At 41.0% G+C, this 9101-nt stretch overlaps 1 pseudogene; it reads left to right on the top strand.

Moving 5' to 3' along the window:
- The first annotated feature begins 7942 nt into the window (after positions 1 to 7942).
- LOC104664792 lies at positions 7943 to 8583 on the top strand (annotated as a pseudogene).
- Positions 8584 to 9101: the final 518 nt, after the last annotated feature.

Below are 9101 nucleotides of genomic sequence, written 5' to 3'. Positions count from 1 at the left end.
TCTTGTTCTTCAAGTTTTTTCTTCTCAGTGTTTCTGGGACGCTGCATTTTTCTCAGTTATTTTCTCCTTTGCAAGGATTCATCTCAGTTTCCTTCATGGGTTTTTCTTCCTTCCCCCATATTCAGTGTGGCTACCTCAGTATAAGGTGCTGTCCTCTGCCTCTTTGCTCTATGCTCTTTCTCCTTAAAGTTCACCTCTCAGCAGATCCACTCCTCTCCCTAGCACCAGACAGGGGTATCTGTGTGCTGGTCCGTTCAAGTCAACAGTTCAGTTCTTTGGTATCTATTGAGAAATTTTTCAGTATCAGGCTTTGTGCTGGGTGCTGGGACTACTCAGGTGAACATCACACAATCCCTTCCCTTGGGCAAACGAGTGAATGAAGATACCTATAATCTAGTCACAGTGATACCTCCAAATATTCCAGGATCATCAACTCCCCCATTCCCCAACATGCTCTTACTGATGGAGCAATGGCACCATCATCTCTTTAAACACACAAATGCGAGGGTCATGTTGAACTTCTCTCTCTCACCCATCTAATATCCAATGATGTGACAAGCCTGTTTGTTTTAACTCTACACTTCAAGCTCCCATCTTCCCTTCTTTCCACCCGCCCTCCTCACCCCGTGGCCCTCACATTAAGTTCCTCACTATGCCTCTCACAGAGGGCTGCATTGGCCTTCTAAATGGTATCTCTACATCCAGTCTCTTCGCCCTCACTCAACAGGCTCCATTCTCATGGGTCATTTGCCTTGGAAACAAGCTTTCAAGGAACATTGTTATCAGAGTGATTGTCTTCTTCCTCCTATTACCCAGAAGTCTCTTTGAAGGAAAAAACTAAACAGAGTCTTACTCATCTTTGAGAAATATCTACTTGTTCCATCAGTGAGTGTGGATCGTGAGACTCTGAGTGCCTCATAAGTTGCCTGACTTGACTGACATAAGCAGCAAACATCACACTGATGAGGATAGCTAAGGGTCTAATGGATGATTTCAGCTCTAAGTGCCATGAAGCTCCTGAGAAATTCCCAGTCTGACCTTTGCAGCAAATTCCAGAAAATCCTCTACTCTTCCAATTTTATCACATCCTTCAAAACTTTGTGATTCTGGACTACATTTCATTAGGATATTTGTTCTTTACTCTTTGAAAATGGAAAGTACCAGAATAATTTGTCTGTGTTGCTCACTTAATCAAAAATTTTCCATGAAAAACTCCTCACAGCCTCCAGCCAAGCTCCTTAGGATTTGGTCCAATCTGCTTTCCTGGCTTGTTCTCCTACTTAGCATACCTACCACCAATCAGATTCCTGGCCATATTCTATTTGTATTCTGTGCATTCTGGTCTTTGATCAAGCTGTCATGTCTGTCTACAAAGCCTTCCTGCTCCATCTTGGCATGTCCAGATCTTACATCTCCTTCAAATCTCAGCTCAAATGTCTCCCTTTCCATGAGGTTTAAGGGAGCTCTTTTAACCAGAAGCACATACTCCCTTTCTGAACCTTCAGCATTTAATTTTTATCTCCGACCACACCAATCACCCTCCCCTTATGGTAGTTGGCTGGTTACCTATCACTTGTCCTCCCAGGACAGACCTGTGTCCTTCTCATCTTTGTGTTCCTTACAAAGCCTTGTAGATTGCTTCCCACATGGCAGATACTCAGTAACCATTTGCTGCGTGATTAGGATATATATTGAGGACATGCGACAGGCAAAACTCAGTAGTAGGCACTGTACAAATATATAAATACAATTCCATTTCTGCTCAAAACACGTACACTCAAGTAAGGCATTTACATACATACGACACAGTAAACATTAGCGTGTTATACATTTCATTAAAAAGGTTTGAAATGCTGTAACTTTAATCCTTTAAACCTGTCTTTTTCAACTTACAAAACACACAGAACCTTTAAAAGAAACTATTGCAACATTCACTTGAGTTATTTTTGTCATGCTATTATTCAAATAAGAACAAACATAAAGCTTATGGTTATAGCATGTGATACCTATAAAATCAAGACACACTTATAAATCGTAACCAAGCAAAATTATTCTTTATTGTGTTAACTGCTTCAGGCTACAAGATGCCTTGAACAAGCTAGGAGGAGCTTGATAGAGAGTGATCTGGGGTCAGGGAGGCTATTGGTTGGGAGCCCCCATTCCTGGGAGATGGGAGGTAGAGCTTTAGGCTAGGGTATATATCAGAGTCTGCATCTTTGATGTGATGCAATGGGTGAGAAAGAGAAGTGGCAGAGGCAGCCAAGCAGAGGAAATCCTCAAGAAGAGGGATTCTAGCAGCCTCAAAGAGGCATAAAGACCAGGACGGATCCCAGGAAGCATAAGAAAAGAGCATCTCAGAAGAATGCTTTTGGGCAACATTGATTTTGAGCTTGTGCTCTCTCTTAGGCTCTCTGCTAAAGACTTCCCATTAATGTCGTTATTTAATCCTCACAGTAAACCATGAGACAGGCACTATCATTAGTCATGGATCAGGAAATGAGCATTAAGGAAATTCCATAATTTCCACCAAGTACAAAACTGGCAAGTGAGAGAGCCTGAATTTGAAACCAGATTTACCTGACCCTAGAGTCTCAGCCTGTAGCCAATATGCAGGACCACCTCTTGGCTGGCGCCAGGCCTCCTGGCCCCATATGTTTGTTTTCTTTTATTTCTAAATGGCAGCTGGGGAATGCTACCAGGAAAGTAAACTCCCCGAGTCATTCAGGATTGGGCAGCAACCCAAGCATGCCTGTACCCTCCAGGGCAATGTGGGACGGAAGAGGAAGGAAAGCAGAGATGGAACGTGTTTTAGAGGGGTCTCATGCAAGTCATGCTCACAGGGACTGAATTTCAGAAGGACCCCCTGAGATTTCTCATAGAACATTTGGTTTCAATTCCAAATATCTGCTAAGTTTGTACTGTGCGCCTATAACTGTGTTTAGTATTTGGTTGATTCAGGATTTTTGAATTATCCCAGAAGTGATTACAGCTCCCACACACATAAGCAGGATATGCTGAGTGTGTGAAAGAGAAGTCTGGGGTTTGATAGGATGGTGTTTATTAGAGTCATTTAGGAAGAAAAGAGAGAGCTCCCTTCTGAGTTGTTGCTAACACCAATCTGTGCATTCACACTGAAGACAAGTTTGATGACAAATCAGTAGCATGCATTCATATGCCTCTCAAGAGCATGTTTATAGAACCTACAGGTGTATAATACAATATACAGATTCCAAAGAAATAGAAGTCAGAGTCCCTACTCCTCTCAGTTGTTGATGACACAGCTGAGATTTAAGTCTATAGAGGAAAATAAACAACTCAGGGTCAAAATGGCACCAGCCATCCCTAGAAGTTACAGTGCCCACAGATAAGGCCAACTACAGACTATGTACAGGAAGTACAGAGGAATGTCAGTTTCCACTCCCACCCCCCTTTGGAATCTTTCCCTTGAACCCACAAATCCAAATCAGGATATAGAAATCTGAGTAAACACTCATTATCTTCACATTCTTTAGTTCTATGGGACCCAGAATGGGCTTGCTGGGATGTTAGGGACCTAATGCCTGAGTGTTCTAGGGGCTCCCAAGGATTAAGAGATAATCAGACTTTGTCCTTGAGGGTAGGGACAGTGTGTTTGGGCCCCCATCACCTAAAGCAGTGTCTGACACATAGCAGTTATGTAATAAATGTTGGTTAATGAATCAACAAATGGTGTTCCAGGGACTTCAAACTTGGTGAAAGTGGCAATGGTGGTCAAGTGATGAGTAGGAGAGTGGGGCAAAGCCTGGAAGCATTTGCCTGGAGCCCTACAAGATACCTGGTGAATACAGATTCAAATCAGAGTGGCTAGGTTCCACCAGAGACCTCATGGTGCTGCCCTCTTTCCTGAACAGATGCCATCCGACTATCTGATTTCATCAGGAAAACAGGAGGAAAAAATGATATTTTGCCTGAGGCCATTTTTAGAAGATGAGAGAGAATAGAGTCATTCTTGCCTGTCACTATGGTTTGTTCAATTTAAACAAGCAAGATTCAGGAATGAGCAAACCATTAATGTAAAAGAAAAAAAAAATCAACGTGAAATGCTCTGATGAGAACTCCTCTGTGTTCTTTTGAAAACAACATTTGGATGACACTCAAAATTCGTTCACATTATCATTACCGGTTTGGGACACTTTGTCATCCATTTTAGTTCACTTATCTTATTTTTGACCCCAAGAAAGTACCAAGGCACCTTCTACTAGTCAAAAACTTAGGAAATAAATATCTTACCTTCACTGAAAAGGAATTTCGAATAGAAAATAAGATGTGACAAGGTATCTTTCCTCCTTTAGATGCATAAGAAATTTTGCTTTGTTATTTATGGATTTTGTAATCTGTGATTCATGTTCAAAGAGAAAGCAGCAACCCACTGGGGAACTGCTCACATGAAAAGTGCACTTATTATATTAACTCAATTAGATGCACATTAGAGTCTGTTCCCTGTATGGAAGGAGCCGAATAATAGCATACAAAATCACTGTTATTTGAGTTCTTGAGCAGCATCCTGGGTTTCAAAATGACTCATAGAAAAATTACAAACAGCCCAAAGCTCACAAATTAGGGTAATGAAAAAATCTCCCTAATTTTTCAATATGGTAGTATGACATGATTTGAGTAGTAACCACAGAAATAATCAATATTTAAAGATGTTGGTGACATGGAGAGCAAATGGGGGAAATGACCTATACTTGAATCATTTGGCAAGAGCTTGAAATGCATTGAAAAGTGGGGATTTCAAATCACCATCAAAGCATTTCTCTTAATTACTCATTTTCCTTGGAATTTACTGGAAGCATTTTCTACCTATGCTTATATTATCAATGACAAATGATACATTTAGTTCTGGAGAGCTATGATAAGGACTCATCCTTTGCATATCTATGTGTATATGTGTTTATTTATATATAGATATGTGTATACATAACATTTATATACATATACACGTATGTGTGCATTTTTCTTTTCCTACCCTCTTCTGAATACACTGTGAGGACAAATTGTCCTGGAGAGTCGCAGTACCAGAATAATGTATTCATGAAGTGCAACAGTCATAATTTTATTCAAGTTTTGTTGTCTTTTCTCCCCCTGGGAAACTTCTGGAGGAATTAGATGTGTAAACTCAGAATACTGAGAAATTACTAGTCAGAAAAAAATAGCTCTAATGAAACTGCCCTACTGATGAACTCTTTATAGCTTCCTTAAAAAAACAAGAGAGCGGCATCAATGTATTGCCTTTGCAATTTCTTCACAAATTAAAATCCCTCTTTTTTTTTTTTTTTTCTATCCAGCAGATCTGAAACTTCTATAAGCCCGGCATCTAAATCAGTTTTCGATTGAAATGAGTACAGGCAAGCTCTGGGGCAGCTCTATCCAGGGCTATGACAAGAATGGTGTGAACACATTTTACCCTACATGGAAATGTCCATTCCAACAAGTACAATTTGACAATGGTAATGATTACTGTGGGTTGAATTGGATTATCCCAAAAGATATGTTAAAGTCCTAACCCCTGGTTCCAGTAAACGTGATTGTATTTGCGAAGAGGGTGGGTGCAGATATAATTAGTTAACATACTGGAGTAGGGTGGATCTTGAATTAAATAAAACTGATGTCTTTGTAAGAAGAGAAGAGACACAGACACAGAGGGAAGATGACCATATGAAGATGGAGGCAGAGATTGAAATTATGCTGCCACAAGCCAAGGAACTCTTGGGGCTACCAGAAGCTGGATGAGGGCAAGAGAGAATTGCTTGGAGAGCTTCGAAGGGGACATAGCTCTTCTATCAGCTTGATTTCAGCATTCCCGCCTCCAGAACTGAGAGACAATAAAGCTCTGTTGTTTTAAGCCACCTAGTTTGTGTTACTTTGTTATGGCAGCCCTTGGAAATTAACAATGATGATAATAATCATATGAATAATAGCAACAGCATCTCATGTATTGTTTTCTATGTGTTAATAACAATTCCAAGTGCTCCACACATATTAACTCACGGGCTTTAGGGTCTCATTTTATAGATGAGGAAGCAAGCAGAGAAAGCAAAAGAAAGACATTGAAATCTGAGTGGGGAAATTTGTTTTCATACAAATGAAACAAACCACCTGAGGAGCCTTCAAGAGTAGGCGTCTTTCCATCACCGGCCTCCTGTTGGATGGGGTATCAGGAGACATGGCCTCTGGCCTTGATCTTGCCACACACTACCCTGTACTCTTTCTTGGAGATTGGATGATCTCAGAGGTGTCTCCTGGCCCTAAAACTCTAAGATTCCATTGAAAACTTGTAATTCAATCAATCAATAGTGAATGGTGGCTTGCTAGGGACTGAAAGATGCCCTGAAGTCAGTGTGAGACACTTCCACAGGGCTGGTTGTGCAAATTCCCATGACACAGAGCTCTTGTCTTCCTTTTGGCCCATGGGCCCGTGCCCAGATGTGGCCCCAGGGCCTGAGGGATCAACAGGATGCCATGGTGCTGGGGACCCTGCACTGTCCAGTGTAGACGGTTTTCCCTTCTTCACCTTACAGAGCCCTCGGTAAGCAGCTTCTCAACTTGCTGGAGGAGGGTCTCTGTGAGCTCAGGGGCAGTGATCTTTCCTAGGGAGGCAGCAAGCCCAGGATGCCGAAAGGTAGGGCCCGTTTGATCTTCCGGCCAAACTGCAGTACCAGGTAAATAATTATAAAATGCAGAAAATGTGAGAAAGCCTCAAAATCAGCACCACTGGCTGTGCTGCAATGCCAGGCCCTTGATGTGGGATCACATACCTGTGAATGCCTCCTTCCATTCATTCACCAGTGGCTCAACTTTCTGAAGCTTCAGAAGCTCTAACCCCATATGCTTTGTACCCTGGCCCTTTACAGGGTACATGAAACTAGTCTAGTAAGAAGTATTTTGGTGTATAAATGAAACACATCTAGGTAGACTTCTGGGGCAAAACTTGCTTATTGAATCCAGCCTTATCTATTAATAGTTGAGAAGGTAGTTTATTTTTTATTTTTTAAAATCAAAATTTTTATGGTGACATAGTAGGTTTATGTGTTTATAGGGTATATGAGGTATTTTGATACAGGCATCTAATGTGTAATAATCACATCAGGACAAATGAGGTTATCCATCATCTTAAACATTTATCATTTGTGTTATGAACATTGCAATTCTATACTTAGTTATTTTAAAATGTATAATAAATTATTTTTGACTGCAGTCACACTGTTGTGCTATCAAACACTAGCTCTTACTCATTCTAACTATTAATATATTTTTGTACCCCTTAGCCATCCCCATCCCCCAGCCCCCACTCCCCTTCCCAGCCTCTGGTAACCATTGTTCTACTCTCTGTGTCCATGAGTTCAATTGTTTTCATTTTTTAGCTCCTACAAATGAGTGAAAATATGTTGTTTGTCTTTCTGCACCCGGTTTACTTAATTAACATAATGATGTCCAGTTCCAGGCATATTGCTAAAAATGACAGGATCTTATTCTTTTTTATGACTGAATAGTACTCTATGGTGTATATACACCACCTTTTCTTTATCCAGTCACCTGTCGATGAACACTTAGGTTGCTTCCAAATATTGGCTATTGTGAATAGTGCCGCAATAAACAGGGGAGTGCAGAGATCTCTTCCAGATGCTGATTTCCTTTCTTTTGGATATGTACCCAGCAATGGGATTGCTGGATTGTATGGTAGTTTTATTTTTAGGTTTTTGAGGGTAGAAGGTAATTTTTCAGGCTCTCCAAACAAGAGTGAAGTCTCAGACACAGCTCTCCCAGCCCACATCAATCTCTTGACTCGCCATGTAAAAAAGAAAAGAAAACTGGAATTCCATGGGGTGGAATTTATTTCTGTGGTAGCTCTCTTGCTTTCCAGAGAGGCTATAGAATATAAGCTTGCAAGAGGGATAACAAGATGGCAACCCAGATGGTGGAGCTCCATAAGCTGAAGCTTGCTGGACTAAAGCAAGAATGTCTTGCTCGTGGTTTGGAGACCAAGGGAATAAAGCAAGATTTTATCAATAGACTCCAGGCATATCTTGTGAAGAACATGCTGAAGAGGAGGCAAATGAAAAAGAGGGACTGGGAGATGAAACTGAGGAAGAAGAAACAAAGTCCATAGAGCTCTCTGTCAAAGAGGAAGAACCTCTTGAAAAAACTGTGGATGTGGCAGCAGAGAAGAAAGTGGTAAAAATCATATCTGAAATACCACAGACTGAGAAAATGCAGAAGAGGGCCAAATGATTCAATGTACTTGTGAGCTTGGAGAGTAAGAAAGCTGCTGGTACAGGCTTGGTTTGGGATTTCCTCAGTTCCCACAAAAGGTCTGTCCTGTCTGTCATCTGATAACCTACAGTTAACCTGGGAAAGCTGAAGGAAAGAGCTCAAAGATTTGGTTTGAATGTCTCTTCAATATCCAGAAAGTCTGAAAATGATGAGAAACTGAAAAAGAGGAAGGAGTGATTTGGGATTGTCAGAAGTTCAGCTGGAACTGGAACCACAGAGGATATAGAGGCAAAGCAAAGGAAAGGAGCAGAGCGCTTTGGGATTGCCTGATGAAAAGTTATGGATACTTTCTGGTCTCCTGTGGTTTTCAGTTCTCTGATTCTTCTTGATCATGTATATATACACATATATATAAATATGCACAGTCCTGTGCCTACACTCTGCCTCACAACAAGGGAGCATGTACCCCAGGTGCATCTGTGAACTGCAGCAGCAATGTGACTTATTGCTCTTTCAGCTTTAAAATTGTTGTGTTTATTATTCTGCTTGTTAATAAAATAAAAAAGACAAGAAAAGAATATCGGCATGTGGGCTGGAGCGTCAGACTGCCTACATTAGAATCCAAGCTTTGCCACTTATTAGCCCTCAGATCTTAGAAAGTTACTTATCTGAACCTCACTTTCTACCTCTGTAAAATAAGGAGAGGGGATACAACTTCTTTAAGAGTGTTACGAGTGAATTGCATCCCCCCAGAATTCACATGCTGGAGCCGCAACCCTCAGTACCTCGGAATGTGATCACATTTGGAAATAGGGTTGTTGCAGATGTAATTAGTTAAGATGAGGTTA

This window comes from Rhinopithecus roxellana, chromosome 1, assembly GCF_007565055.1.
Source record: "Rhinopithecus roxellana isolate Shanxi Qingling chromosome 1, ASM756505v1, whole genome shotgun sequence".
Taxonomy (NCBI): Eukaryota; Metazoa; Chordata; class Mammalia; order Primates; family Cercopithecidae; genus Rhinopithecus; species Rhinopithecus roxellana.
Note: the sequence above shows the minus strand (reverse complement) of the source record. Positions and strands in the feature narration are given on the sequence as shown.